The sequence below is a fragment of the Salmo salar genome, chromosome ssa10, assembly GCF_905237065.1.
Source record: "Salmo salar chromosome ssa10, Ssal_v3.1, whole genome shotgun sequence".
NCBI lineage: Eukaryota > Metazoa > Chordata > Actinopteri > Salmoniformes > Salmonidae > Salmo > Salmo salar.
The window spans coordinates 21,381,252-21,393,594 of NC_059451.1; positions in this window are offsets into that span (position 1 = coordinate 21,381,252).

Below are 12,343 nucleotides of genomic sequence, written 5' to 3' on the forward strand. Positions count from 1 at the left end.
CGGACCAGTTACCACCGGCCTGAGGAGAGACACATGGAACGAGGGGTTAATATGATAATCAGGGGGAAGTTGTAACCTATAACAAACCTCGTTCAATCTCCTCAGGACTTTAAATGGCCCCACAAACCGCGGACCCAGCTTCCGGCAGGGCAGGTGAAGGGGCAGGTTTCGGGTCGAGAGCCAGACCCGATCCCCGGTGCATAAACCGGGGCCTCACTGCGGTGGCTGATGGCTGCCTGATGGCTCGTTGCAGACGTACATGGGCAGCGTTCCATGTCTCCTCCGAGTGCCGAAACCATTCATCCACCGCAGGAGCCTCGATCTGGCTCTGATGCCATGGTGCCAGGACCGGCTGATACCCTAGCACACACTGAAAAGGGGTAAGGTTAGTGGAAGAGTGGCGTAAGGAATTTTGGGCCATCTCCGCCCAAGGGATAAATGATGCCCACTCTCCCGGCCGGTCCTGGCAATAGGACCGCAGAAACCTACCCACCTCTTGGTTGACTCTTTCCACCTGCCCATTACTCTCGGGGTGGAACCCTGAGGTAAGACTGACCGAGACCCCCAGGCGTTCCATAAACGCCCTCCAGACTCTAGACGTAAATTGGGGACCCCGATCAGAGACTATATCCTCAGGCACCCCGTAGTGCCGGAATACATGGGTAAATAGGGCCTCCGCAGTCTGTAGGGCCGTAGGGAGACCGGGCAAAGGAAGGAGACGGCAGGACTTAGAAAACCGATCCACAACGACCAGGATCGTGGTGTTCCCCCGTGACGAGGGAAGATCCGTCACGAAATCCACCGATAGGTGTGACCACGGTCGTTGCGGAACGGGAAGGGGTTGTAATTTCCCTCTGGGCAGATGTCTAGGTGCCTTGCACTGTGTGCATACCGAACAGGAGGAGACATAAACCCTCACGTCCTTGGCTAACGTGGGCCACCAGTACTTCCCCGTAAGGCAGCACACCGTCCGACCTATACCAGGATGACCAGAGGAGGGTGATGTGTGGGCCCAACAGATCAAACGATCGCGAACATCAAACGGCACGTACACGCGCCCAACGGGACACTGGGAGGGAGTGGGTTCTGCACGTGACGCCCGTTCGATGTCCGCGTCCACCTCCCATACCACCGGTGCCACCAGGCATGAGGCTGGAATTATGGGAGTGGGCTCTGTGGACCGCTCCTCTGTATCATACAGCCGGGACAGTGCGTCTGCCTTGACGTTCTGGGAACCTGGTTTATAAGAAAGAGTGAAAGAAAAGCGTGTGAAAAACATAGCCCACCTAGCCTGGCGAGGGTTCAGTCTCCTCGCTGCCCGAATATACTCCAGATTTCGGTGGTCAGTCCAAATGAGGAAAGGGTGTCTAGCCCCCTCAAGCCAATGTCTCCACGCTTTCAGAGCCCAGACAACAGCTAACAACTCCCTATACCCAGCTCGTTTCGCCGGGCTGAGCTTCTTCGAAAAGAAAGCACAGGGGCGGAGTTTTGGTGGGTTACCCGAGCGCTGAGATAGCACAGCCCCTATTCTAGCTTCGGATGCATCCACCTCAACTATGAACGCTAAGGAGGGATCAGGATGCGCCAGCACTGGAGCCGTGGTAAACAGAGCCTTCAGGTTACCAAAAGCTCTGTCCGCCTTAGCCGACCACCGCAACCGCACCGGTCCCCCCTTCAGTAAGGAGGTAATGGGAGCTGCCACCTGGCCAAAGCCCCGGATAAACCTCCGGTAGTAGTTGGCAAACCCTAAAAACCGCTGCACCTCCTTTACCGTGGTTGGAGTCGGCCAATTACGCACGGGTGAAATGCGGTCAGTCTCCATCTCCACCCCTGACGCGGACAAACGGTACCCAAGGAAGGAGACAGACTGTTGAAAGAACAGACATTTCTCCGCCTTGACGTAAAGGTCATGCTCCAACAGTCGACCAAGCACCGTACGCACAAGGGACACATGCTCAGCGCGGGTGGTGGAGTATATGAGAATATCATCTATATACACCACTACAACCCGCCCGTGCAGGTCCCTGAAGATCTCATCCACAAATGATTGGAAGACGGATGGAGCATTCATTAACCCATACGGCATGACGAGGTACTCATAGTGCCCAGATGTAGTGCTAAATGCCGTCTTCCACTCATCCCCTCCCCTGATACGCACCAGATTGTACGCGCTCCTGAGGTCCAATTTTGTGAAGAAGCGCGCCCCGAGCAATGACTCTGTCATACTGGCGATCAGAGGTAGCGGGTAACTGTATTTCACCGTAATCTGGTTCAAACCTCGATAGTCAATGCACAGGCGTAAACCTCCATCCTTCTTCTTCACAAAAAAGAAGCTCGAGGAGACAGGTGAAATGGAGGGCCGAATGTATCCCTGTCCCAGAGATTCAGCGACATATGTTTCCATAGCTGCCGTCTCCTCCTGTGACAGAGGATACACGTGACTCCTGGGAAGTGCAGCACCCTCCAGGAGATTTATCGCACAATCCCCCGGTCGATGGGGTGGTAATTGAGTCGCCTTCCTTTTACAGAAGGCGATTGCCAAATCGGCATATTCGGGGGGAATGTGCATGGTGGACACCTGGTTTGGACTTTCCACCGTAGTGGCACCTAAGGAAACACCTAAACACCTCCCTGAACACTGACAGGACCATCCCTTGAGAACCCTCTGTTGCCACGAAATAATAGGATCATGAGAAGCCAACCAGGGAAGCCCCAATACAACGGGAAAGCAGGAGCGTCAATCAGAAAGAGACTAATACTCTCTTCATGACTCTCCTGCGTCACCATAGCAATGGGAACTGTGACCTCCCTAATCAGCCCAGACCCCAAAGGACGACTATCTAGGGCATGTATAGGGAAGGGAACATCAACGGGAACAATAGGAATCCCTAATCTATTGGCCAAAGACCGATCTATAAAGTTCCCAGCTGCGCCTGAATCTACTAGCGCCTTATGCTGGGAATGCGGGGAAAACCCCGGAAATCTTATAGACAACCACATGTGAGCAACAGGGGGGTCTGGGTGAGTCGTGTGCCTACTCACCTGAGATGAACCACCAGTGTTCCGCCTACCACCTCGACGACCTGGAAAACCTCCCCAGCACCGACCAGCAGTGTGTCCTCTGCGGTCACCTCTGGTGCAGGGAACGGTTTCCCCTCCGGTCTCCCTACTACCAGCCCCGCCCAACTCCATTGGTGTTGGGTCTAAGGGACTGGAGGATGGAACCAACGGACCCCGATCCGGACGTCCGCGGGAGGCCAGCAGGTTATCCAGCTGGATAGATAAGTCCATCAGCTGGTCCAGGTGGAGGGTGGCGTCCCTGCAGGCTAGCTCCCTACGAACGTCCTCTCGCAAACCACACCTGTAGTGATCGATCAGGGCCCGCTCATTCCATCCTGCACCAGCCGCCAGAGTTCTAAAATCCAGTGCGAACTCCCGAGCGCTCCTCATCTCCTGCTTTAAATGGAACAAGCGCTCTCCCGCCGCTTTTCCTTCTGGTGGATGATCAAACACTGCCCGAAAGCGGCGGGAGAAATCCTCGTAGTTTTCCCGAGTCGGGTCTTCCACCTCACAGATGGCGTTGGCCCACTCTAGGGCTTTACCAGTCAAACAGGAGATGAGGGCGCTCACTCTCTCGCGTCCCGAGGGCGGCGGCCGGACAGCCGCCAGGTAGAGCTCTAGCTGGAGTAGGAACCCCTGACACCCGGCAGCTGCTCCGTCATACGCTCCCGGGAGCGAGAGCCGAATACCACCGGATCCAGACGGCGGTTGGATAGGATCCAGAGGTGTACCGGGCGGTGGTGTGGCTGGGTCGACGGGACATCCTTTCCTCTCCACTCTCTCCATGGTCAGCAGCACGCCATCCATGGCCGTCAGTAGATCCTGGATCATTTTAGCCTGCTGCTGAACGTGCTCCTCTAGATGACTAGGAGAACTGGCTGCTCCTGCTGACTCATTTAAGACATTTAACATTTACATTTAAGACATTTAGCAGACGCTCTTATCCAGAGCGACTTACAAATTGGTGCATTCACCTTATAATATCCAGTGGAACAACCACTTTACAATAGTGCATCTAAATCTTTTAAGGGGGGGGGTTAGAAGGATTACTTTATCCTATCCCAGGTATTCCTTAAAGAGGTGGGGTTTCAGGTGTCTCCGGAAGGTGGTGATTGACTCCGCTGTCCTGGCGTCGTGAGGGAGCTTGTTCCACCATTGGGGTGCCAGAGCAGCGAACAGTTTTGACTGGGCTGAGCGGGAACTGTGCTTCCTCAGAGGTAGGGAGGCGAGCAGGTCAGAGGTGGATGAACGCAGTGCCCTTGTTTGGGTGTAGGGCCTGATCAGAGCCTGAAGGTACGGAGGTGCCGTTCCCCTCACAGCTCCGTAGGCAAGCACCATGGTCTTGTAGCGGATGCGAGCTTCAACTGGAAGCCAGTGGAGAGAGCGGAGGAGCGGGGTGACGTGAGAGAACTTGGGAAGGTTGAACACCAGACGGGCTGCGGCGTTCTGGATGAGTTGTAGGGGTTTAGTGGCACAGGCAGGGAGCCCAGCCAACAGCGAGTTGCAGTAATCCAGGCGGGAGATGACAAGTGCCTGGATTAGGACCTGCGCCGCTTCCTGTGTGAGGCAGGGTCGTACTCTGCGAATGTTGTAGAGCATGAACCTACAGGATCGGGTCACCGCCTTGATGTTAGTGGAGAACGACAGGGTGTTGTCCAGGGTCACGCCGAGGCTCTTAGCACTCTGGGAGGAGGACACAAGGGAGTTGTCAACCGTGATGGCGAGATCATGGAACGGGCAGTCCCTCCCCGGGAGGAAGAGCAGCTCCGTCTTGCCGAGGTTCAGCTTGAGGTGGTGATCCGTCATCCACACTGATATGTCTGCCAGACATGCAGAGATGCGATTCACCACCTGGTTGTCAGAAGGGGGAAAGGAGAAGATTAATTGTGTGTCGTCTGCATAGCAATGATAGGAGAGACCATGTGAGGATATGACAGAGCCAAGAGACTTGGTGTATAGCGAGAATAGGAGAGGGCCTAGAACAGAGCCCTGGGGGACACCAGTGGTGAGAGCACGTGGTGCGGAGACAGATTCTCGCCACGCCACCTGGTAGGAGCGACCTGTCAGGTAGGACGCAATCCAAGCGTGGGCCGCGCCGGAGATGCCCAGCTCGGAGTGGGTGGAGAGGAGGATCTGATGGTTCACAGTATCAAAGGCAGCAGATAGGTCTAGAAGGATGAGAGCAGAGGAGAGAGAGTTAGCTTTAGCAGTGTGGAGAGCCTCCGTGACACAGAGAAGAGCAGTCTCAGTTGAATGCCCAGTCTTGAAACCTGACTGATTAGGATCAAGAAGGTTAGCAAGAGAGCTGGCCAAGGACGGCACGTTCAAGAGTTTTGGAGAGAAAAGAAAGAAGGGATACTGGTCTGTATTTGTTGACATCGGAGGGATCGAGTGTAGGTTTTTTCAGAAGGGGTGCAACTCTCGCTCTCTTGAAGACGGAAGGGACGTAGCCAGCGGTCAAGGATGAGTTGATGAGCGAGGTGAGGTAGGGGAGAAGGTCTCCGGAAATGGTCTGGAGAAGAGAGGAGGGGATAGGGTCAAGTGGGCAGGTTGTTGGGCGGCCGGCCGTCACAAGACGCGAGATTTCATCTGGAGAGAGAGGGGAGAAAGAGGTCAAAGCACAGGGTAGGGCAGTGTGAGCAGGACCAGCGGTGTCGTTTGACTTAGCAAACGAGGATCGGATGTCGTCAACCTTCTTTTCAAAATTGCTGGTCGGTGATTCTGTAATGGATCTTCTTAGAGAAGTGGAGGAGTCAGGCGCAGGACACAGGGATGAAGGTAAACAAAACGTGTTTACTAAAATTATTCAATCCATCTTCTCATAAAAATACATAGTCTGGAAAAAACACCTCCAACTACACGAAACGAACAAACAATCACCGACAAGACAAACAGGAAATGCAGAGGTTTAAATAATGAACATCATTAGGGAAACTCAAAACAGGTGTACACAATAAAGACAAAACCAAACGAACAGTGAAACATCGATCGGTGGCAACTAGTAAGCCGGTGACGTCGACCGCCGAACGCCGCCCGAACAAGGAGAGGGGTCGACTTCGGCGGGAGTCGTGACAATACCGCTCAGGAAGAAGACGCGTTCTGTCTTCTAGAGATGAACGTACTTTGGTGCGAAAAGTGCAAATCAATCCCACAACAACAGCAAAGGACCTTGTGAAGATGCTGGAGGAAACAGGTACAAAAAGATTTATATCCACAGTAAAACGAGTCTTATATCAACATAACCTGAAAGGCCGCTCAGCTCCAAAACTGCCATAAAAAAGCCAGACTACGGTTTGCAACTGCACATGGGGACAAAGATCGTACTTTTTGGAGTAATGTCCTCTGGTCTGATGAATCAAAAATAGAACAGTTTGGCCATAATGACCATCGTTGTGTTTGGAGAAAAAAGGGGGAGGCTTGCAAGCCGAAGAACATCATCGCAACCGGGAAGCACGAATGTGGCAGTATCATGTTGTGGGGGTGCTTTGCTGCAGGAGAGACTGGTGCACTTCACAAAATAGATGGCATCAGGAGGAAAGAAAATTATGTGGATATATTGAAGCAACATCTCAAGACATCGGTCAGGAAGTTAAAGCTTGGTCGCAAATGGGTCTTCCAAATGGACAATGACCCCAAGCATACTTCCAAAGTTGTGGCAAAATGGCTTAAGGACAACAAAGTCAAGGTATTGGAGTGGCCATCACAAAGCCCTGACCTCAATCCTATAGAAAATTTGTGGGCAGAACTGAAAAAGCGTGTGCGAGCAAGTAGGCCTACAAACCTGACTCAGTTACACCAGCTCTGTCAGGAGGAATGGACCAAAATTCACCCAACTTATTGTGGGTAGCTTGTGGAAGACTACCCAAAATGTTTGACCCAAGTTAAAGAATTTAAAGGCAATTCTACCAAATAATAATTGAGTGTATGTAAACTTCTGACCCTCTGGGAATGTGATGAAAGAAATAAAAGCTGAAATAAATCTTTATCTCTACTATTATTCTGACATTTCACATTCTTAAAATAAAGTGATGATCCTAACTGACCTAAGACAGGGGATTTTTACTAGGATTAAATGTCAGGAATTGTGAAAAACGGAGTTTAAATGTATTTTGCTAAGGTGTATGTAAACTTCCGACTTCAAGTGTATATATATAAAGAGAGATCTGTACATAAAGCACTTACATTTGACATTTTAGTCATTTAGCATATGCTCTTATCCAGGGCGACTTACGTACAGTAAGTACATTCAAGATAGCTAGGTGAGACAACCACATATCACAGTCAAATACAGGATATGAACATTCCATTCCAGCTAAACAATAGTTACATAGTGCTTTGCCCCACCCCTAAAAAAAAAACATTTTCATACACATCTAAAATCTATTAATTAAAAATATGAGAACAGTAATATTGTACTCACACGTGAAGGTACCCATAAGCAATCATTTCTGATGAAAAAACACATGTGAAACATTTGTGGAAATAGCATTTTGGAAATATACTTTCAAATGCACAGTGTCAATGATGTAGAGAAGATCATTGCCAAAATGTCCAGAGAGAGCCCTCCCTCAGCTGTGTTGTTGTTCATTAATATATATATATATTTGATTTATGGGTAATTTTCAATCCTCCACGAACCCCATTGTTTAATTGGTGGGATTCATAAAGAAAATAAAAAAAACTTTCTTTTTTTCGGCCACATAGTGGGCGGTTGTAAGCTCTTTGTTTGTTCTTTTCCTTTTTTTGTTTTGCTTTCCTCTCCTCAAGCTGCAAGTCTTTAGTCAGGGCTTTGCTTTGACAGGTGAAGATCAACTAGAGCCATCGCTATTGGCAACCATGTGGGATTGGAAGGAAAGGTGGCACTGGGGTCAGCGGCAGCGGAGTTATTCTATACCTATGTAATAACACACCCAGCCCCTACGGGGTTAAAGTTCACCTACAACATACAGTACCTTCACCAAATTTCTACTAACAGAGCACTACTATCTCCGAATAAGTCTAAATGCACTCAATTGGGTTTATCTGCATGGGATGTTTTGAATTTCATCAACAGAAAATCCTGAAGTAAAGTAAATCCTCCCAGGAGAGCGTAAACTGTTTCAGCAGGCTCCCGAGTGGCGCAACGGTCAAATGCACTGCATCTCAGCGGTCTAAGGTACTGCATCTCAGTGCAAGAGGCATCACTACAGTCCCTGGTTCGAATCCAGGACGTATCACATCCGGCCGTGATTGGGAGTCCCATAGGGCGGCGAACAATTGGTCCAGGGTCGTCCGTGTTTGGCCAGGGTAGGCAGTCATTGTAAATAAGAATTTGTTCTTAACTGACTTGCCTAGTTAAATAAAAAAAATATTATAATAATGAAATTCCAGGCGTTCTTACCCTCAAAACGTGAAACAAATTGTGTCCGGTGTCCTGATGGATGATCTATGAACAGTGAAACTCTGTTAACTTCTGTTGAAGTACTTAAAAACATGAAATAGTGGGAGGCAATTAAGCAATCATATTTTTAATTATGATAATGTCAATTGAGCTTGTCAAGGATGAATCATTTCAGTGGAGACAGTAAAATATACCTAACAAGGCCTTTCTCAGTGGTAAACACAGCTTTTAAAACTGTAATTAGCATGTAATGCCTAACACATGGCTTACAAGCCATCTCCTAGCCCATACTCCCTCCTCTCTTCCACTTTCTCCTCTCTCTGTAGGACACACTTCTCAACCAGTCTGAAATCTAACCACGCTAATAGGAAGTCAAATCTGTTGGAGGCCCACAAGTAGTTAAGTACTGTTCGGTCTGTGTTTGAACACATTTTAAAGACCCAATCTGTCTTTTCAACAGCCTGACTCAAATAAAATGATAAAATAGGGTGATTATCCAATTCTGTGGTAAAAAAATCCATAATTTTGTAATTTGGTTGTAGACACTGAAGTAGGTGTTTCTACTGATTCTGAGTCTCTTACTGGCGCCATATGATGATCATTTCCCTCTTCTGGAGTTCACAAAAAGTAAATCCACTCCACCAAGGACGCAATGTGTCCTATTCTCACCGTAATGGGGCTTCCTCTGGTATTTGTGGGCCATAGAAGAGGACAGGGGTTAAAAACCAACAAATCCCATCTTCCTGTACATGTCCCTGCCTCCGTACCCCCCAACAACTGCCCCCCTTCCCCACCCAACCCAACCACCCACCAACCCAAAGTGTTCAAGAATTCCCCTTGAGAGACAGACACAGATAATTGGTCACAGATTTTTGTTGGCAGCGTACAAAGGGACCTCCTATTCACCCCTGTGCAGCTGTCCCATTCACATTCTCCCATCCCTGCTCCCTACGACCAGCGTCCCACCACCACCACCACCGCTTTCCCCTGCAGGCCCTCCTTGCCAGCCCGGCAGGGCTGCCCCCGTCCCAAACACAGCCCCTTTCACTGGCACAATAGAGCCATCGGGACACATCCCTCTCATGACCCTGACCCAAACCCCCTTCCTACCCCCCGAGGCTCTATTGTCTTCAATGGGACACTTGAAGCTGTTATTAGTTCCCTTTGATATGGGTAGCACTACCAATTAGGGATCCATTTGCCCTGAGAAGTGCACATATAGGATGTATAGGAACTCAATCCGTTGTCAGTGCTATCAGTACCCATCTATGATGGCCCACAGCAGTCCCACATAGATATGGTGTTATCTGGCTGGTGTTCGTAGCAAGTCGCTGTAGAGAGTAATGGCTGTTTGCCATTCAGGGGTTTGTTAGTCAAATAACAAATCAGCCATGAAATGCATGGATAAACATTTCATAATTTGTTTTCAGGTAGGGTTACAGTACTTTTATTGTAACTTTTTAACTTCTTGTTCTGAAATTTCTGCTTGTGATTTTTTTTTTAATGCCATTTTCCAGTTACAAATTGATGCACCGCCACAGTAGCTTCCTTAGAATGATCAGAAATCATCTAGAATGGCGATATCACATTTTGGAAAACCCCAGACTCAAGATCTCTGGCCACAGGAAACAGAAGTACGTAGAGCAACACATTTCAGTGAGGTCCTGTACTTTCTCGCTGCTCTACCTCATTTAATGCATCACATGTGTGCCGAGATGGTGTGTCTTACCAAGACGAAGGAATAGACTAAAACAGAGACAAGATAAGAAAAAAAGTAAGAGAGAGAAGAAGGAATTCTACAACAGTGGGGGGATAAAGAAATAAAAAAGGAAGAAAATAAAGTATATAGAGAGAGAGAAAGACTCGGGTTTTAGGGGAAAAGGGGGGGAGAGCGTGATTACAATTCCAGTCACAACTTCCATCCATAGCTGTGTGCAGTGATCCTAGATTTCTTGAACAGCCAAGCTCAGCTGTCCCGAGAGACTCCTGGGAAGCCATAGGTCAACCAGCCCTTTCCTGACGCACCATATGTTAAAGGAATTCTGCACTGCATTGTGGGATACGACACCACCATCCCCCACAACTTGGTTTCCAAATTACTAACACATACATCCTAAAACCTTCCCTGCCGTTTCTGCTGTGGAGAAGTTTCCACCATCAGGACTTCATGTTTTTAGAGTGATATGAAAAGGGTGGATTCTCCTTACAAAGATATGCTATGGTTTAATCACAGAAGGTGGTAAAACTTTCCATAATAATCTTACATGCTGACTAGACCAGGCACGTGCGTGCGTCTGCGTGCAACATTGGGCACATGTTGCTTTTATCCATCCACACCAAACTCGATCAGGTTGAAATATCAAAACGAACTCTGAACCAACTATATTAATTTGGGGACATGTTGAAACACATGAAACATTCATGGACATTTAGCTAGCTAGCTAGCTTTCTGTTGCTAGCTAATTTGTTCTGGGATATGAACACTTGGTTGTTATTTTACCTGAAATGCACAAGGTCCTTTTTTTCTGGATCTTTGTAGAATTTTGACCCATTTTGAGTCACACAAAATCGTGTGTTCTCTACCCCTACAATTAATCCACAGATAAAAGTGGAAACCTAGTTTGTTTCTAATAATCGCTCCTCCTTCAGTCTTCTTCTTCTACTGACTTTATATGGCGGTTGGCGAACAACTCTAACGTGCATTACCGCTTCCAGCTGGACTGGAGTGCGGACCTCAGTTCATCTTTCAATCACCCAGGTGGGTGTATGCTCCTAAAAACCAATGATGAGATGGGAGATGCGGGACTTGCAACGTGTCACACGTCCAAAATAGAACCAAGTTCATGGCTACAGCTGGATGTTGTGGGCATGTCGTTGTTCCTACACTTATTGAGCCACTTCTTGTTATACCAACACCTGTGATACCAACTATACTTGCTGTGTTTCTTCATCTCGTTTCAATATTAAATGTCACAAGGCTTTGAACCTGTAAACAAAAAAAAGTGCTTTACAATAAGGAAAATAACACAGATTGTACTGCAGCAGAAGTAAATGTATTAGTTGGACACTGGTCTGTGGAGAGGGAAGATTCCTTCCCATTTTAAGGGTTTTGTATTGCTACATGTCCTCTTCCCACTTACCTGTTTTCAGAGAAACTCTCATTAGGAAGGCTAATTAAATGCTATTAGTAATCATACTAAAGGTCTTTGCTGGTTCGGTGGACCCGATATACCCGAGACCCGACCCGGGCCCGATCGGGTTTGGGTCTGAAATTCTAACTGTGGTTCCGGTCGGGTCGTGTTTGATTGTCATCTGGTCTCATGTCTATGTAACTGCAGCTGATAGACCTAGGTGAACCCGAATGGACCCATTCACGGCTCTGCATAGCCTATAGCATATTTATTTTACTCTAATAAGGTGAATGTATTGATTTATAGAAGGCCAATCCAACATATAAAGACCTATTTGTTAACCTGAACAACAACTTTTTTTGTCACTCAGTCCAATCGGGCCTGGTCTAGACCTAGACCTGTCAGAGAATGGGTCGGGTCTAGGTCGAGTGGTCCATTCGTGTCCGGGTCTCCATTATTATTATTTTTAATGATCGGTCCATTTGGGTCCGGGTCTGATTGTCCTCGGGTCCGGGTCTAACTTTTTTGAACGGTGAAGACCTCTAAATCGTACACACCCGTTACAGGCCCTAACTATCTGCATGGTTCTGCCAGAAATTGAGTGAAGAGAGAATTAATGAACAGGAGTCTCTGAAACATTTAATAAAAACCAAATTATGACTCATCTCATTATAGATATAGTATTATTCCATTTCACAAATGTGATGTTAAAGTGTTTTTGTTGCTGAGGGAATTGTTGGAACTTTATATGATAATTTGAGGGAGAAAGTGA